This window comes from Mustela lutreola, chromosome 17, assembly GCF_030435805.1.
Source record: "Mustela lutreola isolate mMusLut2 chromosome 17, mMusLut2.pri, whole genome shotgun sequence".
In the NCBI taxonomy this organism is placed as follows: domain Eukaryota; kingdom Metazoa; phylum Chordata; class Mammalia; order Carnivora; family Mustelidae; genus Mustela; species Mustela lutreola.
The window spans coordinates 4839158-4858249 of NC_081306.1; the positions used below are offsets into that span (position 1 = coordinate 4839158).

Below are 19092 nucleotides of genomic sequence, written 5' to 3' on the forward strand. Positions count from 1 at the left end.
TTCCCTCCTTCCTTCCTTTTCTTTTTCTTCCTTCCTTCCTTCATAGTTTATCACTTATTTTTAAAAGCTTTATTGAGGCACAATTTCCATGCATTAAAATTCACCCATTTTAAATGTACAGTTCAATGAATTTTTAGCAGATTTATATAATTGTGCAGTTACCTCCACAGTCCAGTTTTAGAATACTTCCGTCACTCCCCAGGGTCCCCTCATTCCCATTTATGGTTGATGCCTACTCCCAGTGCCAGCTGCAGGCGGCCACCAATGTGTTTCTGTCTCTACAGTTTGTCTTTTCTAGAAATTTCCTGTACATCAAATCGAACAATAGGTAGCCTTCTGTGGCTGGCTTCTTTCACGTAGCCTAGTGTTTCTGAGATCTGTGTTGCTGCACGTATCCAGAGTTCCCTTTTATTGTCGGCACGGATACAAACCCCGTTCTACCCACTCACCAACTGATAGATACTCGGATTGTCCAGTTTGGGGCTGTTACGAATTGCTCTACACAGTTGCATACGTGTCTTTGTGTGGACACATATTTTCACTTCTCCTGAGTAGGTATTTAGGAGAGAAATTGCTGGGTTGTACACTAAGTGATTTTTAAAGAAACGACCGGCTCATTTCCAAAGTGGTTGTACCATTTTACATTCCCACGAGGATTGTAGCTATTCTCTGTCCTAACCCTTGATTTACCCATCTTTTTTATTTAGTCCTTCTGAGTATCTTGTGGCATCTCATTGTGGTTTCATTTTGCATTGCTGTGATGGCTAATGGTGGGTGCCCCTTGTCACACACTTACTACTCATTCGTGTATCTTCTTTGGGAAAGTGTTCATTCAGACATTTTGTCCATTAAAAAACTGAGTTGTCTGTCTCCTTATTATGGAGTCTGTGGCTTCTCTTTTCATTTTATGTAGCAAAAGTTTGAAATTTGGTTGAAGTCCAATTTGTCAACATTTTCTTTGATGGATTGTACTTTTAATGTCAATACTAAGAAATGTTTGTGTAAACCAAGGTCATAAAAGTTTTCCTGTTCTGTTTTCTCCTAGAACTTTTATCTCTTATACTTGGATCATGCTTCATTTCTGTTGATTTTTTGCATGTGGTGTGAGTTAAGGGCCTAGGTTCATTTTTTTCCCCCCTAGGTTCATTTTTGACACAAGGATATCCAATTGTGTTTGCACCAGTTGTTGGAAGAATACTCTTTCATCATTGGACTACCTTAGACCCTTGTTGAAAATCATTTATTTACATGTGAGTCAAATTCTAGACTCTCTTACTTTGCCTTTGAGGAATGACCTTCCTCCCACTTACTGCAGGCTCGTGGAACAGTAACCGGAGACCCTGTCCTCTCCTAGACTTGGAGTGGGCGCAGGAGCCAAGCTGGGATGCTCTGATGCTTTCTTCCTAGGATTCGAATCCTGAGCAGTGAGACAAGGTGACAGATGATGGAAGAAGTTTTTTTTTTTTAAGATTGATTTTACTTATTTATTTATTTGACACAGAGAGAGAGATAGAGAGATAGATAGATCACAAGTAGGCAGAGAGGCAGACAGAGAGAGGGGGAGAAGCAGGTTCCCTGCTGAGCAGAGAGCCTGATGCGGGGCTTGATTGCAGGACCCTGAGATCATGACCTGAGCTGAAGACAGAGGCTTAACCCACTGAGCCACCCAGGCACCCCTGGAATAAGTTTTTATTTAATGACAGAGGCATTCTCCTAACCAGACTCATTCTGCAAGATGGTGGTGGTGGTGCTGGTGGAGAGGTACTAGGTCAGGTAGCAGTGGTGTAAGACGGCAGAACCATGTGCAAGGTATGGCAGTGGCACAGAGGAAGAAGTATCCAACTCTGCCCCGAGAAGTGCCATGAAAACCTCAGAAGAAATGCCGAGGCTGGGTCTTGGCGGGATGCCTAGGAACTCATCAGGGAAGTGGGATGGGTGAAGGCAAGAGAGGAGGAGGACATGCGAGGTGGAAATGGTATGTCCAAAGCCTTGGCATGTGTAGGGAAGTGTGAGATTCATTTTGGTTGAACTGAGGGCGGGACTGGAATGGGTGAAAGAAGATGAACTTGGAGAGGTATTTTGGAAGACCCTGTAGATCAGGGCAGGGAGTCGCTGAGGAGAATATGTCCTGGGGGGAGGCTGTCAGACAGGCATTTGAAAAGCAGCTGGGATGATCCCACAAGGTGGGGTCTTCTTCAACAGTATATTAGCGCGCCAGGCTGCCCTAACAAAATCCCACCCACCGGGTGGCTAAAGGACAGACACGGACCCCTCACAGTTCTGGAGGCTGGAAGGCCAAGATCAGGGTGCTGGCAGGTTTGGTTTCTCTCCAGAGCTCTGTCTGGAGAGCTCTGTCTCCTTGGGTTGCAGATGGTTGCTGTGTCATCACGTGGCCTTTTCTCTGTGTGTGTGCATCCCATGTGTCTCCTCCTTATAAGGACACCAGTCATATTGGATTAGAGCCCCACCCTTATGACTTCATTTAATCTCAGTTACATATTGAGTTTGAAGGCTTTAACATATGAATTTTGGGGACACACAATTCAATCCATGTAACTAGCATTTTATGAAATACGTATTATCTCCTGGGCCCTGTGCTAGGTCGTTTCCATACAGTCTTTCATTTTGTCCCCATACCAGCTCTGTAACCTTGGACAACTAGGTTAATGTCTCTGTGCCTCAGTTTCCTCACCTGCAAAACAGGGATAATAATAGTCTCTGCTTCATGATGTTGTTACGAGTAGTAAATGAATCAATATATGTAAAGCATTTAGAACAATGTCTGGTACAGGGTGTTTGTTAAATATGTACATAAGTCCTTTCTAGGATGAAGGCAGAATTCATATCCTTATTTAACAGATGAGAAAACTGAGACCTTGAAGGAGGAAACACCTTGCCCAAGGCCAGCTGGCAGAAACACTTGAATTCAGTGCTGTCATAACCACAGCATATCTCAGATCTCTGAAAGGGGCTCAGGGGGTCCCTGACTTGTGGCAGTTTCTTCCATGTTTCTCAAAGGAAGAGAGCCTTATCGGTTTCATGTTTGGGGTGCAGGGCCCATCACAAAGCAGTCACTGGCTGCTAGACTGGCACCAGGCCTGGTACTCCGATCTGCCCCAGTCTGCTACCTCAAGTGATCGGTGGGAGCGTTTCTAGGTGCCAAAGCAGGAACAGTGCACAGAGGTATCTGTAGTTTGTGCCTTTTGGAAAAAGGGCAGAAATTCTAGTGGGCTGAAGCAGAGGGGGTCTGGTGAGGATGAGGAGGGAGGGGGTGTCCTGAGCCAGAGTTTGGTGAGATTTGTACATCTGCCTGCCCTTTGACTGTAAGCCACAGGGACACACTGGAAATAGTTAAGCAGGATCACTTCATCAGTATCAACTCACAAACATGGATACTGGCCAATTTAGTCAATAAAACTAAACAATTAAAATGGAAACAAAGGTCAAATAACCATATGTTTGGAAAGAGCTGCTTCAAAGATCTAGGTAAAAGGAACAAACAAAACTCTTCAAGGCACTTCTACCATTTTTCCTTCTCTGGGGGATCCCCTCCAGACTGGGTCCGGGGAGAGGGAATCTGATTGGTCTAGTCTGCTCACATGACCAGCATCTAGGCGGGGAGAGTCTTTTGATTGACAGTCCTACCCTTGTGTCTCCTACGGGAGGGGAGGATCCCTCAGTAAAAGTAGGGGCTGTTACCTGGAGTTGGGGGTGGGGTTGTTAAGAACAGAGGAGAAGCGGGAAGTAGGTGTCTGCTAACCAAGGAAGCAGACGGAGAATCAAACCAGAAAAGGGTGCTTTTGTTAATTACTCACAGCTAACTCCACGGTTCCATGTGTGCTGCAGCTGAAAAACCTGCTCCGGGCCTAATTTTAGTTTGTGACTTCAGGGATAGATACAGGTCTTTTTCATAGTTACAGTCTAATGGTAGGCAACTAGATACATTTCTGCCCACATAGAAACAGTATTTTTTTTTTTTTTTAAGATTTTGTTTATTTATGTGACAGACAGAGATCACAAGTAGGCAGAGAGGCAGGCAGAGAGAGAGGAGGAAGCAGGTTCCCTGCTGAGCAGAGATCGGGATTTAGGTCTAGATCCCAGGACCCTGGGATCATGACCCAAGCTGAAGGCAGAGGCTTTAATCCACTGAGCCACCCAGGTACCCCCAAAATAGTATGTTTTATGAAGAAATTTATTTACTAATTTTTTTGAGTAGGTAATACTCTAGCATAGTCCTATGGTGCAAAAATCAGAATGATATAAAAGGTACATGTGAAAGTCTCAATCCCACTCTCAGGCCTGCAGAAGAGCACTTACTAGTTTCCTGGGTGCCCTTCTGGTGTTTTTTTGGACATCTGGGTGACTCAGTTGGTTGGGCATCTGCCTTCCGCTCTGGTAGTGATCACAGAGTCCTGGGATAGAGCCCTTGCTCGGTGGGGGGCCTGCGTCTCCCTCTCCTTCTGTTGTGCACTTTCTCTCTCAAATAAATAAAATCTTAATAAAAAATAAAATTCTGCTTTGAGTACACATGAAAATGTATAGGAAGGACTTGCTCTGGGTTTCCTTTATGGAAGGTGTTGGGGTCTCCGAGGAGGCCCGGGGAACCTGGACGTCTATTTTATCCGCCCAGCTCCAGCTCAGGGAGTCTCGCAGGACCCTTTCTGCAGGTCTTTTGTGGGGTTCTGAGCTCCCCAGAGTGCTCAGTGTTCTACTTCATTTCCCTGGGAGGGTCCAAGGCTTCCAGGCCTGGGAATGAACATCCCAATTCAGTGGACTACTCCAGCTTTTTGGGACTGGGGAATCCAGGAGTTCAGGCTAGTTTTCAGATTCCTCCAGGTTTCCTAGAGTAGGGGTCCAGAATCTACAGCCGGGAGAATTGGCCACTTGTTTTCTAAATAAAGTTTTATTGGAACACAGCCACACCCGTTTGTTTACCTGTTGTCCTGGCTGCTATTCCCCTACAGCAGCAGAGCAGGTAACAGAGACTTTCAAAGCCGGATATGTTTTCTGTCTTTTCACAGAAGAACTTTGCCAGCCCTGCTCTAGGGACTCCTCAGGGTTAGAGAATCTTAGATGGCCTGAGGCGGTCGTTAGTTCAGAGAAGGGGCAGCTCAGGCACGAAGCAGCTCAGGCACGAAGTCGGAGAGTCTTCCTCATCCCGTCCTTTGCCTCAGCTGACCCCCCCCCACAGTCACTTCACCAGTGCTTGTTGGGTTTTCCTCCCAAACATCCTGGACTCTGTCCGTGTCGTTCCCTCTCTGGCAGCTTCGTGGCTTCATCTCCCTCCCAGACCACCACTGTCTCCCGCCTACCTTCTGCTTCCATCCACTCTTCACAGACAAGCCTCAGTGGTCTTTGCAAAATGTGTATCTGATCAGGTCACCTTCCTGCTTAAAATCCTTTGGTGGCCTCCTGTTTTTCTTAGAATTGGGGCTCAACTCCACAGTCTGGCCTCTGCGTGCCTGCCCAGAGCCCTCTCAGGCCATGCTCCCCGCTTCTGTCTGCACTCCGGCCACACAGCGGGTGCTGGGCTCCCTCCAAACCAGGGCTTTTTTACATACTACTTCCCAGGCCCGAATGTCCCCCACCTTTCCTGCTTTTCCAGTGGACTCCTTCCCGTCCTCAGGTGTTACCTTGACCATAGCTTCCTCAGAGAACGAACTCTCGACCTCTCTCACCAGGTAAATCCCCTTTTTATAGGCTTCTGTCCCCAACCCCAGCATCTTGTCTCAGCTGCAGTTCTGCATTTATTTGTGATGGTTTTCTCTTTGTCTGCCTTTTCCGTGAGTGTGGGAACCCATATCTGGTTTTGTTGACTGTGGTGTCCTCGGTGCCTAGCACTGTACCGAGCCCATAGTAGACCATCAGCAGATACGTATCTACCAAACAGCGGATGACTCATACTCCATCCCAGCCCCCGCTGGGTGATGGGAGAGAATCTGCTGTGCAGCTTGTTGGGGTTTTAGGTGCCAGCGTCTCAACTTATCCCCCGAGAACCACATTTCACAGAGTGAGTTGGCAGAGCCAACCTTAGGCTGGTGTTGATTGAATGCCACTTTGAGACAGCGGCTGCTGAATTCCTGCCAGGTGGTGTCTTCAGCCCCAGACAACATGCTTTTCTCCAGACTGTGTCCCCGGGATCAGTCGTACCGGGAGGATTGCTTGTCACATTCGCTTCCAGCTTCTCGGTGCCTGGTCCCCAAGAGCCCAGCCAGTGAAGATGCTAATGAGGGAAGACAGACAGGTGTCTTTGCACCCCCTGCCCCCATCTGTTAAGTATTCCAAGGGATCCAGACACAGAATTTTATTTGTTTTTCTGGACCTAAGCTGCCCCTTGACATAGCCAGTGATTGCTTTTTTTAAAACCATGAAGGGGAGCTAGGTCCTTTCATCCACTGATAAGGTGCTAGGTGACAGAGAGATCAGCATCCCCACACATAAATCTGCAACTAATCCTTGGGAATCAATATTTTTCATTAAGAACCTGTGAGAGTTGGGCCATTATGGGGAAAATCTGTTTAGGTTGACACCTTGATGAAGTTATTCAGTTCAGGGGCTTAAGTCATTGAAAGGTAATAAAGAGCACAGAGCAATCTCGGGGCTGGTTAGGGGAGAAAACGATGGGAGTATTGAGTTTCAGTTCAGTGAAAAATGACCTCTTGATTTATTGGGGAGTGACGGGGTGCTAGCCTCTTGGGCAGGCCGGGCCAGACAGGCAGCATGGCAGCTTCTCACTCACCGCCTCGTACCCACCTGCTGGAGCTGTCTGCCAGTAAGAGGCGGGAAGTGTGTTAGAGGCCTTGGGATATTTTCAACATTTTCCAAGTCCCGACCGTCATAATAATCTTTTGCATGTTGGACTCCTTCCTGTAGGTCGTGTGAGATGCGGCATCAGAGTGTCCTAAAGAGTTTTAACAGTGAGATGGGATTTGCACTTGTCCGGCTTGCCTTCATAACGCACTGTATCTGGAAGGACCCAGCACATCGCCAGAAAGAACCAGGCTTTTTGGAGCCAGTCACGGGTGTCGTCAGAATCCAGAGGAGGGCGTCCCAACGGGGGGGCCCCTTTGTCCATAGAGAATCACCTTCGAAAAGTCTCTTGGCCGTACATGTTCTTAGTTTCTTGTCCTCTTTCATCTTTTTTTCTTTCCTTCTTTTCTTCCTCGTCTCTCTCTCCCTTCCCTCTGCTCTGTGCATTCACGAAGGATGTTAAGTTCCCCGTGTTGTCTGAAAACTGTCCTTGGCCATTTTCTTGTAAACTCAAAAAGACCCGCCAGCATCAGAGTGTTTTCGGTTGGATGAAATATTCTGTATCAGTATTCTGATGTAATGCAGTTGAAAGATGTCCTCTCTGGGGGTGAGGGTAAGGAAGTAATAAAGAGATGAGGGGGACAGAGCACCTCATTCCCCTGGAAAGGCAGGCGGGCAGCTGGGTGGGGTGTGTACGGGGAGGGTGCAGTGGAGGTACGGAGTCCGGCGAGGGACAGCTAAGGCGGCCGCAGCAGGGATCGTAAGAAGGTAGATTCGCAGACTGGTTAAGTCAGACCCATAGGAGCTGCTGACGGTTCGGATTTGGGAGGCGAGGAAGCGAGCTGGCCGATGCCGCAGCGGGGCCGATGCCGCAGCGGGGCTGGAGCTCCGCGGAGAACGCGGGGCTGTGAGTTCTCGGTGATGAAGAGGTAGTGGAAGTCCAAGAGCTGGACAGGATCATCGAGAGAAAGGCTGCAAGGAAGGAGAAGATAAAAGAGTTAAGAACGGAGGGACAGGTCAGGGGGGCTGAGGAGCACTCCAAGAGGGAGAAGGGAAACCTGAGGGAGCGGAACGCAGAAGCCGAGGGTGAAGCAGGAGGGAGGGGACGACAGTGCCGCCCCCCGCAGAGAAGCCAAGGGCACAGGTCAGAATGCCCCTTCGGCTTCGCGGTGCAGCGTCCTTTCTGATCACACTTGGACCGGCGTCGGTGCCGCGCTGGGAGCTAGAGAGCAGCGGATTGCGGAGTGCGTGGGCCTCAACTCCTGGGCTTCTTTCACACTGTTCTGTAGAGCGGTGCTCCCAGACACAGGCTCCTCTCCTGGCACCATGTGAATAGCACCCCCCACCCCACCCCCCTGCCAGGCCTGTGTGGAAGTGAAGCTTCTTAGCCTAGACCCGAGGCTTGGCTCTGGGAGGAGGGAAGGGCTGGTTGCTGTAGAGGAATATGCTTTCATTGTTTTAGTTTTGAGAAGATGGGAGCCACTGTTTTGGCACCGAGGAAGAAAACTAGAAGAGAGAGGCTCTCTCTCTTCAGAACAGAGGGCAGAAAATAAATGAAGGGGTGGGATTTAGAAAGAGATGTGGAAGCTAGCCTTGTGTGGGAGTCAGGAGGACAGGAGGTAAGTGCCCCGCCGAGCCCTAGCTCTGAAATGGAGCTGGTTCCTCGGTGCAACCTGCTGCTTAGATTTTGTGAGAGTCGGCCTGGCCTGGGGCAACAGTCCCGGGCTTGGTGTTTTTCTAGACTGCCGTTGGGCTTGTGTACCTGAGCTGTCCGTCTGCGCTCATTCCCTGATCTTAGAGTCTAATGCTTCATTCATTCATTTAGTGACAGGTCCATTCAGCAAACAGCACCTGCTATGTTCAGACACTGTAGTAAGCTCCAGTGGGTGCAAGACTGAATACAACCCAATTCTTGCCCCCACAGAGCTTAGAGTCCTGTGGCAGGAACAGACAAGCAAGCAGACAGAGTGCCATGTGATCGTGACTTTCATCTTGATGAAGTGCTATTCCAACCTCCCCTGGGGTAAGAAAGAAGGGGTGTGGTGGTAGGGAGGCTTGTTTATATCCAGCTCTGTGTTGCTCTGCTACATGTTGGAGTTAGTTGTGTCTCCACCTGACTAGTCTATTGTGGACATTAGAATCTGTGCAGTTTTGGTCCTTGTATCCTCTGTGCCGTGCATAGAGCCTGGTATTGGGAAGATGTTGAACAGATACAAGTACTTGGTGAATCCTTCCTGTGGGCTCTAAACCCTGATGGTTATATCTTTGCCTAGTGTATCTCAACCTTTTAAATTCTGGGTTCCCCTTTCATGATTCATCATCCTCCATCTCCCAGATTCTCACTTAAAAAGATTTAGTTTTGGTGTGCCTAGGTGGCACAGTGGGTTGGGTGTCCAACTTTTGGTTTCAGCTGGGGTTGTGATCTCTGTGTCATGGGGTGAGTTGGGATCCATGCTGAGTTGGGAGTCTGCTGGGGTTTCTCCCTCTCCCTCTCCCCCTCCCCACTGCATACTCTTTCTCTCTCTAAAATAAATAAATCAATCTTTTAAAAATATAATAAAGGGATACCTGGGTGGCTTAGTTGGTTGAGTGTTACCTTTGGCTCAGTCATGATCCCAGGGTCCTAGAATTGAGTTCCACATTGGGCTCCCTGCAAGGAGTCTGTTTCTTCTTTTCCCTCTGCCCCTCCCCCTGCTTGTGCTTGCTCTCTCTCTCTCAAAAAATAAAAAATAAAATAAAATTTTAAAAATGATTAGTCTCTTAAAACCATTTGTGTTTATTAATAGCCATTAATCCATTTAGTCATTTAAAAATTAGGCATTCTATAAAATAATAAATCGCAATATGAAATAGCAATAACGTTTAAAGAAAAAAGCAACAGCCTTTACTTAACCAGTCTGTTGGGGCAGTTGTCAGCCTGTCGTGTTATTGTAGCTGAGTATCCACATTTCATTAGGGATTTGTTGTGGGTTCCCTTTCCTCCCCCTCCAGGTGGCAGCATGGAGTAGTGGTTAAGCCCTTGGATTTTGGAATCAGATTTCTGGGCCTACTTCTGGGTACTGCCATTTAACCAACCGTGTGACCTTGGGTGAGTTACTGTGCCTCAGTTTCCCCATGTATATAGGGAAATGTACTAACTACCCATCTCAGAGAGTTTTTCCAAGGACTTTCACAAAGCACCTAGGATAGATAGAATCCTCATGTGTCTTCCATCAGGTGATGTCTGTGCTTCGACAGTCTGGTGACTTCTGCATAGACCCCAGGCAGCCTCTGGTCATCCCAGACCCTCTGCGGGGAGGGAGGAGCGACAGCTTTCCGTGTTGCTCCCTATGGCTTCCAAAGGCGGTGGCATTTCTGAGCAAGCAGGAACGCTGGCCCGCTGCTCCCTGCTTCTATATGTATTGATTAGCATCACAGGGGTGGGGATGGGGGTACTGTTCTAGAAACACTCACTTTGGTTCCTCAAATAAATCCCCCCCCGGGTCCTACTAGGAAACTAATTGGGAGTTGATTCTGATGAATAAATGTGCTGCTGCCGCCGGAGGAATTGACCGCGCCGGCAGATGGCTGGAGCATGAGAAACACTCTGTCGTGGCCTTCTAAGGGGCCCATCAATAATAGATCGGCTCCAGCCCTCGGAGAGGGAAGCATTTCTGCTGCAGGTATGAATTATGGATGCCGTTTAGGGTAATGCGGATCTATCTCAAAGGTTCCGCTCAGTTTATGTGCTAGTAAAAGCCGGCAATTTGCTTGTGTTCCAGCTATAATTTGCGCTACATTAAGGGACCCTCCTTTCCATAATGGATGTGCGGTTTGAGCGCAGGCGCAGTCGGGCCTCGAGGGCAAGGCCCAGCCCGCCGGACGTGGAGCGCTGCCAGGTGAGGTTTCTGCAGCCAATCGCGGGGCCTGGGAGCCCGAGAGCTGTGCTGCCGAGGCAGGTGGCGGCCTCAGGTCCTGCCCGAGGTCCTGGGGAAGAAGCTGCGCGCAAACCCGGAGCCCTTCTGCAGTCTCTGATCAAATGCACTGGCTATGTTTCCTCTGATCAAATGCACTGGCTATGTTTCCTGAGAGAAGCACAGAAGAAAACCTGGGCTGACATGCTCGCCAGAAAGATAACAACACTTTTGCAAGAGAAGCCGTAGGCGAGATGGTTAGGAGCTTTTCTTGCAAAAGTGCTTTTGATGGCAGTGATATGTTGGTGTGTCCCTGCGCATCTCTTCCCAACTCTGAGGCCCATGACCTCACATTTGTGTCCTGAAGTTGGCCGTTGTGAAATCAGACGTTCCCCCAAGAGCCGTTTCTTAAACTTAAGAGCACACTACCGTTACCTCATGAGGTTGTTGGGAGGATTAAACAGTGAACATGTTTATAAGTTGCTTAGAACAGGGCCTGACACATAGTAAGCACCATAGGCAAATTTGCTATTATTTTTTCATAGGTTTCTGCACATTTTCCTGGCAAAGATTAGGTGGTCACTGTGACCGAGTGGAGCCCTCTGGGGAACCATGAGTCTTTCTTTATTCCCAGATCCCCACCGTCCAACAGCCTGAGGAAAAACCTGATTTTACTCTAAGGGCGAGACAAACACAGGCTTTTTTTTTTTTTCCCCCTTTCTTTCTTTTTTCTTTTTTAAAAAAGATTTATCTATTAGAGAGAGAGTGGGGGAGAGCTTATTTATTTGAGAGAGAGAGTAGGGGAGGGGGCAGTGGGAGAGGGAGAGCGAGAATCTCAGACATACTCCATGCTGAGTACAGAGCTAGATGCGGGGCTCGATCCCATCACCCTGAGATCATAACCCAAGCAGAAACCAAGAGTTCGAAGCTTAACCAACTGCGCCATCCAGGCACCTCCAAACTCAGGGTTTTGAGCAGAATTAGATTTAGGTGTACATGTTCTCTTTGGCTTTTCAAAACACTTTCCTTCCGTGTTGGCAAAGATTCTAGTAGGTTGCCCTTGTTTCGGTGTGACATGGAATTCTGGCTCTGTGTCTATTAACCCGAGTGAGTTACTTCACCTCAGCAACTCTACTTAGAAAAGAGAGCAGTAATTGCTACCTCATGGTGTCGGGGCTATGAGAGCCAGTGGAGTCTTTGTAGTCGGATTGCCTGGGTTCAGATCCTACCTCTAGCACTTGCTGGCCCTGAGACTTTGGCAAAAAACCCTCCATTTATTTAAGTTTTTGTTTTCTTATCTGCAAAACTGGGGCAGTAACACTTCTTAGTTGTTGTGAGATTAAATGAAATCGTGAACTTAAGGAGTTTGGTGCATTACCTGGATGTAAAGGTATATAATAAAGACTGATGGTGACCATAGCTACTGCCTGGTTTTCAGAGATCTTTACCCTCAAGCAGTGCTGGGAGGTTGTCTCTGAAGAGCAGGCACTATGGGTAGGAGCCTGGGAAGCCCCCTGGCTGGGGGCTGGGGGCAGGTGTCACGGGTCCCTGGTAACCCTTCCCCCTCCTCCGTGAGGCAGAGAGGATGAGACCGCCGCACGCTCGGTGGGAAGCCGACCACGGATGTGACTTGGGGCTTTCCAGAACCCCAGAAAAGAAGGGGGACCTGGAAGTGATGGAGCGAAGGGCCTAACCTGGGACATTAGCTTAAGGATAACCCTGTTTTCTTGGGGTAGGGTGGGTTTCAGCTGGATTGTATTTGATTTAGATAAATAAACAATACTACTTTGACCTTTCTGTTTTTTTTTTTAAGGATTTTATTTATTTATTTGACAGAGAGAGATCACAAGTAGGCAGAGAGGCAGGCAGAGAGAGAGAGGAGGAAGCAGGCTCCCTGCTGAGCAGAGAGCCCGATGCGGGACTCGATCCCAGTACCCAGAGATCACGACCTGAGCCGAAGGCAGCGGCCTAACCCACTAAGCCACCCAGGCGCCCCTGACCTTTCTGTTTGAGAGCAGTTTGTAGTTGTGACTGGTGTAAGGTGCTTGGCTCATAAAAGAGGCTCAGCAAACAGTTGTTCCCTCTCTTTTCCTGTTTGTATTTTATCACGTTTAATCTCAGCCCCTCAGCAGTTTACAGGTGGAGACCTAAGACTCTAGAGCCAGGCAGACCCTGTCATAAATCCTTGATCCGCCACTTACTTGGCAGTGTGAACCTTGAGTAAGTTACTTCACCTCCCTGCACCTCAGTTATGCCGTCTCTACAATGGGCATTAAAAATAGTGTTTGTGGGCGCCTGGGTGGCTCAGTGGGTTAAGCCTCTGCCTTCGGCCCAGGTCATGATCCCAGGGTCCTGGGATCGAGCCCCACATCGGGCTCTCTCCTTGGCGGGGAGCCTGCTTCTCCCTCTCTCTCTGCCTGCCTCTCTGCCTACTTGTGACCTCTCTGTCTCTCTCTCTGTCAAATAAACAAATAAAATCTTTAAAAAAAAAAAAATAGTGTTTGTGAAAATAAAGTGACTCTTAGCCCAGTGCCTCAAACATGACGGGTACTAACTACATAAGTGGTGGTGGTTATTACTGTGCTTCATGAGTCAAGTAGGGAAAATGAAATTGCATTAAACAAAGGGAGACCCTGGGGGCACAGAGAAGCTAGAAGTCTTCCTTCCTCTGAGATCCGGAAAGACTCAGAAAACCAACACTTAGCTTTCTTGCAATCCAAGCGAGGAAGGAACATTTTGTTCCCAGTACCTCTCAGAGCCAGGATTCCACCAGCCCGAGTGTCCCATGTTCCCCAAAGCTTTCCAAAACTATAAATATAGATGGAACTTTCTGAGAAATTTGCTGGATCAGAGCTTTCGTCTAAGCAGACAACTTCAGTTGGCCTTGGCTACCTTTCCTGATTGTCTTGTTCCATGAATCCGTTGTTTCAGTTCACTCTGTGGTTTCTGCTGGAATCTTCCAGAACCACTTTAAGCTTAAAGAGGAGAGGAGGATGGGACCCCAGCCTGGCATAGCACAGTGGAATGACTCAGTCTGATTTACTACAGTTGCCAGTGAGCCTGGTAAGGCTGTTGTTTTTAAAATTTGAATGGTACATGTACTTATTTAGTTATTTTTAGAGCCGGTTTCTGATTATAAAAGCATTGTGGGGCAATTATGGAAAAATTTGGAAGTCGAAGATCCAATTTTTTTTTTTTTTAAGGTAAGCAGTTTAATAAAGATCCAATTCCCCAAATCCCACTGGATTTTGAAAAGAATTAACACCTTATAGAATTTATAGTTTTTTTCAATTAATCAATAAATCAGTTAACCAGAAGAGTCTTTACTGAATGCCTTTTTTATGTGTGTGCTAAAGTTGGTGTTGGGAATATGGTGAGGTAAGAAAATGAAAAGCTCTGAAGGGTTGTATAGTCCCAGAGGGAATCCAATCCAATGACAGTGTAATTAGTGATCAAAGATCTGGTCCTTAGGGTGGCAGGGGTTGGGACAGACAATAAATGCAATGTGAGCAGGGAGACAAACAAGCCCCAAGGCGATAGGAAAGCTTGTCCAAAAATCCAGTGGGGAAATGTCCTGTTTCTTAAGCTACAAGTGAAGGAAAGATGGCTCCCTTTCTCTCTCCTTCCACGGATGTACCATCCGTCCATCCGTCCGTCCATCCATCCATCTGCTCACCTATCCATTCATTTATCCGTCCATCCACTCACCTACCCCTCCATCCACTTACAATTTTTTATTATACTTAGGGGCGCCTGGGTGGCTCAGTTGGTTAAGCATCTGCCTTCAGCTCAGGTCATGATTCCAGGGTCTTGGCTGGGATCAGAGCCCAACATCAGGGCTTCCTGCTCAGCGGGGAGTCTGCTTCTCCTTCTGTCCCTCCCCCTGCTCATGCTCTCTTACTTACTTTCCTCTTAAATAAATAAAACCTTAAAAAAATTAGAAGAAAAATTTTGTCATACTTACACAGCCGTTCTGAGGAGTAATTGATATATAGTAGATTACACGTATTTAATGTGTGTAGTTTGGTAAGTTTTGACGTATGGATACACCAGGGAAACCATCACCACGATCAAAATAATGAACATGTCCGTCACCCTCAAAAGTTTCCTGTGCACCCTCTGAAGGCCTTCCCATCCACCTTTCCAGACAGCTCCTGATCTGCCTTCTGTCCGTGTGCAGTGCATTTCCTACAGTTTTATCAAAATGAAATAATGTGCTTTGGGTTTTGGTCTGGTTTCTTTTACTTAGCATGATTATTTTGAGATTTTTCCATGTCGTAGCATGTATCAATATTGCATTCCTTCTTTTTGTTTTTTTGTTTTTAAAGACTTTATTTATTTATTTGACAGAGATCACAGGTAGGCAGAGAGGCAGGCAGAGAGAGAGAAGGAAGCAGGCTCCCCACTGAGCAGAGAGCCTGATGCGGGGCTCGAACCCAGGACCCCGAGATCATGATCTGAGCCCAAGGCAGAGGCTTTAACCCACTGAGCTACCCAGGCGCCCCTGCATTCCTTCTTATTGCTGAGTAGTATTCCATTTTATGGACACAACAGTATACACAGTTTATAATTCACTTCTTGATGGATATTTAAGTTTTTTTTTTTTTTTTAAGCTTTGGCCTATTAAAAAATAAAGTTCCTGTGAAGATGTATACATATTTTTTATGGATGTATCTTTTTATTTGTTCTTGGGTACATACCTAAGAGTAGAATAGGTGGTTCATATGGCAGGCACATTTTTACCTAAATAGGTAAGAAACTGACAAACTGTTTTCAAAAGCACTATTTTACATTCCTACCAGCAGTCTGTGAGGCTTCTGTTTTGTCCACATCTTCACCAGCATTTGGTATGGTCAGTCTTTTAAATTTTAGCTATTCTAGTAGGAATACTATGGTATGTGACTTTAATTTACATTTCTCTAAAGACTGAAGATTGAGTCTTTTTCCGTGGGCTAATTTACCACCGATACATCTTCTTCGGTGATGTGTCCAAATATTTTGAGTAATTTTTTTTTTATCAGTTTGTTGACTTATTGAGTTTTCAGAGTTCTTGATATATTGGGGACGTAAGTGTTTTATCAGCTGTTTGATTGATCAGATATATGATCCTCTCAGCCTGCAGCCTGTATTTCATTCTTTTACCAGTGTCTTTTGAAGGGCAGACGTTTTTACATTTGATCAAGTCCAACTTAACCATTTGTCCTTTTATGGATTATGCTTTTGATGATGAATCTGAAAAAACCCCAGGTCAGGGTTACACGAAAATATTCTCCTTTGTTACAAGGTTTTAAAGTTTTAAGTCTTATATTTAAAGTTATGATACATTTTGAGTTAATTTTAATATGTGATGTGAAGTATGGATAGAAGTTCATCTTCCTTTTTGCATACGAGCACCTAATTTTTCCAGTACCATGTGTCAAGGCATTATCGTTTCTCCATTGAATTGTCCATCTGCCTTTGTTACAAATCCGTTGACCATACACATGTGGGTCTATCTGTGGACTTTTATTGTTTCATTGATCTACTGATTTATCTTTCTGTCTTTATGTCATTGCCACACTGTCTTGATTACTAAAGCTTTATAAGTCTTTACTCTACTTCATTCTTCTCCCCCCTCCCACCAAAGGTAATTTGGCTCTTCTGGGTCCTTTGCATTACCTTATACATTTTGTTTTATTTATTTTTTAAAAGATTTATTTATTTTAGAGAGAGGGTATGAGTGGGAGGTGCAGAGGGAGAGAATGAGAATCAGAAGCAAACTCTACACAGAGCCTGACATGGGGCTCAATCTCACAACCCTGAGATCATGACCGGAGCTGAAACCAAGAGTCAGACACCTAACTGTGCTCTGCCATCAAGGTGCCCCCCTAATATACATTCTAGAGCCAGTTTGTCAATTTCTACCAAAAAAAAAAACCTGTTGGGGTTTTCCATTTGGATCACACAGGTTCTATAGATCAAGTGGGGAGACTACGTTGTCTTAACAATATTGAATCTTTATGAACATAGTGTATCCCTCCATTTCTTCAGGTTTTTCTGAAACTTCTCTTAGCAATGTTTATAATTTTCAATGTATGAGCATTTCACAGATTTTGTCAGATCTATCTCTACATATGTCCTATTTTTATGTTATTGCGAATGTATCATTTTATTAATTTCAGTTCATGACTGTCTTGCTGTTATATAGACATCTAACTTAGTTTTGTGTATTGACATATCCTGCAAATTTGCTTAACTCACTTACTGGTTACAACTAGCTTTCTTGTTGATCACAGCAGATTTTTTTGCTTGATGATAATGCCATTGGCAAATAAAGATGCTTTTATGTCTTCCATTTCTGGGTGCCTTCCTTTTTAAAAAAATTTTATTTTTATTTATTTGTTTGTTTATTTGATTGCACTGGTTAGAAACTTTAGTATACGTTGAATAAAAGTGGCAAGAGAGGTCGTCCTGTCCTGGTCTTCTTCCTTATCCCAGGGGAGAAGCTTTCATTCCTTCATTGCGCTCTTAGGTTATTTGGATGCTCTTTGTCATGTTGGAGAAGCTCCTCTAGTCCTACCTTGTGGAGAGAGCTTTTGTTATGAATGAGTAAAAAAATTCCAACGTTTGTTTTGGGATTTCACAAACGAGATTTTTTTGCATCTATAGACATGTCTCTTCTTTTTTTAGTTTGCTGCTATGGTGAATTACTTGATTTAGTTTTTTTTTTCTTTTTTAAATATTTTATTTACTTATTTGACAGACAGAGATCACAAGTAGGCAGAGAGGCAGGCAGAGAGAGGGGGGAAGCAGGCTCCCTGCTGAGCAGAGATCCTGAAGCGGGGCTCGATCCCAGGACCCTGGGTTCATGACCTGAGCTGAAGGCAGAGCCACTGAGCCACTCAGGTGCCCCTTGATTTAGTTTTGAATGTAAACCAAACTTAGACTCCTGGGGCAAGATTTACTGTCAAAATTATTATCCTTTTTTTTTTTTTTTTTTAAAGATTTTATTTATTTATTTGACCGAGAGAGAAATCACAAGTAGGCAGAGCAGCAGGCAGAGAGAGAGGAGGAAGCAGGCTCCCCACCAAGCAGAGAGCCTGATGTGGGGCTCAGTCCCAGGACCCTGGATTCATGACCTGAGCTGAAGTCAGAGGTTTAACCCACTGAGCCGCCCAGGTGCCCCTATTATCCTTTTTATGTACTGTTTATGTCAACTTGCCTGTGTTTAATTTAGCAATTTTGCATGTATAATCAGGGATGTTGGTCTGCAGTTTTTTGGTAATACCTTTGTTTGGGTAGTGGGGTAATGTTGGTCTTATAGAATCAGATGGGAAGTATTTCTTCCTTTTTTACTTTTTAGAAGGGTTTATATAGAACTGGTATTATGTCTTCCTTAGGCGATTGATAGAATTCATCAGCAAAGCCATCTACATATCCATATTTTGTCCAGGTAGCATACCTGGGTTCCAGGATCAGACTGCCTTGCTTTGAGTCCTAGTTCTAAAACTTAGCAGTAGGTGAACTTGGGCAAGTCTCCAGACACCTGTCTGCAAAGTGGAGGAATAACAATGCAATGGTTCTTACATCATAAGATTGATGTGAGGAGGGGCTCCTGGATGGCTCAGTCGGTTAAGTGTCCGACTCTTGATTTCATTCAGCTCTGGTCATGCTCTCAGTGTTGTGAGATTGAGCCCTGTGTAAGGCTTCCCGCTGTGGGGAATCTGCTGGAGATTTTCTCCCTCTGCCCCTCCCCGTGCTCTGTCTCTCCTTCTCTCTCTCAAATAAATAAATAAATCTTTTAAAAAAATTTGTTGTGAGGATTAAATAAGATGATATATATATTCAGTAAATTTTATGTTATTATTATTGCCATATACCAAAGTCTCCTGGACAAGAGTGAGCTGCACAGTAGGATAGAAAAGGACCTAGAAGGAGGGTGTGGGCTATTTTTTTTTTTTTTTTTTTTTTTTTTTTGTAGATACGGCCTTACTCACTCAAGCCTTTCTGCCTTACTCCCTAGGGTCATTGAAAAGAAAACTGGGCCCACCATTTAATGTGTGACCAAAGTAACTTCTCCTAGGTTGGTTTTCTGCATCTGTAAAAATGGGATATTAATAATATCAAGTCTTTGTTGGCCACTTACCATATGCCAGACGCTGTCCTGAGCACAGTCTGTGTTTACATTCACCCTTTTACATCTCAGGAGGTGGGTACTATTACCACCCTCAGTTTTCCTGTTGGAAAACTGAATGAAGCAGAGAAAGGTTAGTACCTTGGCCAAAGCTGCACAGCTAGTAAGTGGAAGACTGGGATATGAACCTAGGCCGTCTTGGCTCCACAGCTCACTTTCTTGCCCCGTACACTTATAATTTGTTTTTGTAGGGGTTTGGGGGTAGGTGGTGTGAGGTAGGGGTTGAGATTAGCTGAGATAACCCAGGGCACACACAAGATGTCAGTAAGTGCTACT

The 19092-nt window shown here is 45.7% G+C and overlaps 1 long non-coding RNA gene across 2 annotated transcripts in view; it reads left to right on the forward strand.

Annotated features, from left to right (window-relative positions):
• Nucleotides 1-19092, forward strand: part of LOC131819607 (uncharacterized) — a 69363-nt gene that overhangs the window by 40694 nt on the left and 9577 nt on the right. Inside the window, exon 3 of one of the 2 annotated variants that reach the window (XR_009349255.1) lies at nt 6874-9464. The exons of the other annotated variant lie outside the window; for it this stretch is intronic. This is a non-coding gene — a long non-coding RNA (uncharacterized LOC131819607). Of the gene's footprint in view, nt 1-6873; nt 9465-19092 lie in introns of those variants that run through there. 2 annotated transcript variants of the gene reach the window in all.